General features: G+C 34.2%; 1 non-coding gene across 1 annotated transcript; it reads left to right on the forward strand.

Moving 5' to 3' along the window:
- The first annotated feature begins 348 nt into the window (after positions 1-348).
- On the forward strand, positions 349-445 carry LOC112277067 (small nucleolar RNA Z157/R69/R10). Its single transcript, XR_002968248.1, has one exon. It is a non-coding gene; the product is annotated as a small nucleolar RNA Z157/R69/R10 (small nucleolar RNA).
- Positions 446-3,275: the final 2,830 nt, after the last annotated feature.

Raw genomic sequence — 3,275 nt, forward strand, 5'->3', positions numbered from 1 at the left:
TCACGGGCAGCTGTTCGACCTGACCCTGAAGAATCTACCTGCGCAGGAAGAAGCTTCCGTGAACAGCGTGAAAATGAAGTGTGTGAGGGTGAGTGTGGGGGGAGGGAAATTGTGTCGGTGAGGAGATTGATGTCATGCACCACACTGAGTTAACTGTGCTGAGATGACAATAACACCATAAGAATCACTGAGACATGGACTTCTGGGCAGTAGGGGGGTTTTAGGAGTTTCGTTTTGCGGGGTGTGGGAGCGGTAGGTGCAGAAGGTTGTGAGGAAGAGTTGGGCGTGGAATGATGGACGGGCAGGTGCGGAGGCATGTGTGGGGCTGGAATTAGGGTCGGATGGATGGGGGTTGCTGTGATGATACCAAAGTGTTTCGGACTAGAGTTTCTGATCTGGGGTAGTAGCCAGCATTGAAGAAACCACTCTTGGCTGTCTGAGCATTGGGGTTGTCGTGTATGAGGGTGGTTGGCATCGCGAAGCTGCGTGTGCAAATCTTAAGTATGCCGACAGTGAGGGCGGCTGATGTGTAGTTTATATGTGTGGCGAAAGGGTGAACTGTATTGTGACGAGGTTGGAGGAGAGAATCTTTTGGTCTATTTCACTGCAGCCTAACACATGAACGGAGGTGTGGAGGAATAGCACCCCCAAGACAACCCTGAAACTAACAACATGTAGCAGTAACACAAGGATTCATCGAATGGTTCCAATAAATCTGAACCATAACCTACATGAGTGCAATCTGATTAATCCACTGGATTGGTATGGCACACGTAACGATTGACCAATGAGAATCTTCTACGTACTTGCTATGCAATGTGGGGATTTGATTTTACAGCTGAGCTTGTGCGTGCATTGTTCACATGTGGGTGCGCAGATCCGTTAAGATTGCCTGTTTTCAGATGGATTGCCTTTTTAAATCTCGAGAGTTAAGCATGGCCCACATGCTAAACCTTGTTATTTAGAAATAAACAATGCCCGTCATTCATGAAGAAATGAGTGCAGATTGTGGGCGGGAGACGTTCTAGGAATTTACGTCGTTTTGTGATGTTCTGAATGAGTTAATCGGAGTGTAATGTCGGAAGATCGATTCAAAGAGTTGAACCCTACCGGGGTCGGCATTGGAATGTCTGAGACTGTGCTGAGAGGATTATACGGGATTCATTAAATGACTTGATTAGTAATGGAACTTGTCACACTTAGTCAAAGCAACGTCAGCTAAGTGCATAGTCTTAAATGTGTGTAAATCGGTCCTAAAAACGGTTCATATCTTCATATATGTTAATTGACTTCTCGGGTAGAAGATCTAGTATGTATGCATTTTCAAGAAGCATTCTCATCAATCATACTTCGCCAAATGTACAATTTTCAAACATATATGAACTATGATTAATCCAATTATTCTTCCAATGATGTTATAATGAAAAATTACAGCTCTTCAATATACTTTTTGATTTTCTATTCACATGCATATTGTAGTAATAAAATAATGATACACTTTTAAACAAATTTCTTAATAGGTGTCTTTAATGTATTGCTAGTGGCATTGAATTAATACTCTTTCCTGTATTATATTTTAATATATTTTTTTATAAAGAAGAGTATGATATTATAAATACCATATTAGTCATATTAATTGATTTATATATATATATATATATATATATATATATATAATATACAGTATTAAATTAATAACAAAGTGATCAGATTTTTTTACTACATCAACCCACTCTATTGTAACCAATATTACAACCATGGACATTCTCACTACCTTCCTTTGTTTCTTCTCTTTCAATTCTTATCCTAATCTCTTTTATTCCTCTTCTCTTCCAATTTCCAATTGTATGAACTTCGATTGAGAGTTATAGCAAAACAAGGATAAACTTCAAATTTTACTTTACATTATCTTATTTTATTTGTCAATATTCAAGACTTGCCATTATTGAATTCCTCAACATGCCAAAATATCATAACAAACTCCAAATGTGTGCAATATATCATTGTGCTTTGGTAAAACAAATATAGTTGAAAAAACAAATCTATATATATTAATTTATAAGTACACTACTAAGAGCATAATCCACTTATGGAGTTTTGGAGATTTTAATTGTTGCTTATGTATTAGTCATGAGGCTATGAATTCAAATATGAGGTCATTTAGATAAAAATTGCATGATCATACTTATTGTTTGGGACATGAACCTTAAAGAACTAAAATATGAATATATTCTTGTGTCACTTGAAAAGTCTAGAAAGTCACTCAAAGATGATATGATATTAAATTAGAATGGCTATTGCCAAAAATGAGAAGATTAAAAAGTCTTAAAAAAGATTAAGGACTAAAAAAACATTGACAAGAAGAAAGAAGACTTCAATCTTACCTCTATATATACTATCTAATTAGAAGTTGTATGACAATGTTTTATTGGACCTCTAATACATGTTGACTTTGCAAGATATGTATTTTAATTTAGAAAGCAAGTTTTTTACATATGTACTACATAATTAATTTATTTTGTAAGCTATTAATATATGATTAACTTGTTGACTAAGTTTCTAACATATTAATCAACTTCAAATATATTAAAAGTCAAAACCACCTCTGTAAAGCTTCTAGAAAGCTTCTCTAAAAGTTATTTTAAAATCAATCCACTTTTATTTATTTTTACTTAATTATATGGGCAATTATTAGAGTAACTACATATGCTTGTGACATTATCTTCTCTTTTAGAGACAAGTTGCTTAAGGAGCAATTGTTATTTGTTGAAAAAAATCTAATATGAAATAAATTATATTTGTCACATACTTTGATCTTTGCTTTCTTTGAAGATAGTTGATAGGTTCTCTCAACCATCAATAGTGTCTCTTACAAGGTTGAGAAGACTACCATGTTATTTAAACGTTGTTAAGGCCTTCATAGCTTCCTTCAAATAAAATATTTGGAGTATTGTTAGGAGTCATTTCTACTTCTAATAAAATCATTAAACAGTGGAAGTCTCTTCCAAGGTCGTGATATTAAACACATTGTATCTTGCCATCTATTCAAAAGAAGGCATGTCATTCATAATGATCTCTATTTTGATTGTATTGTCTTGAAGGTTATGACAATTGCAATGTTTCATCTAATAAGTCAACAAATAATGGCTTTTAGATTGAATCTACTGATTGTTGGTTTTCTGTTTTATTAGTATCACAAATACATAGAAGCTACAAACAAAGATAGAAAGAAGAATACTATCTTCTTTGGATATTGTTTCTTTAATAGTAAAGAT

The sequence above is a fragment of the Physcomitrium patens genome, chromosome 24 (genome assembly GCF_059467195.1).
Source record: "Physcomitrium patens ecotype Gransden chromosome 24, ASM5946719v1, whole genome shotgun sequence".
Taxonomy (NCBI): domain Eukaryota; kingdom Viridiplantae; phylum Streptophyta; class Bryopsida; order Funariales; family Funariaceae; genus Physcomitrium; species Physcomitrium patens.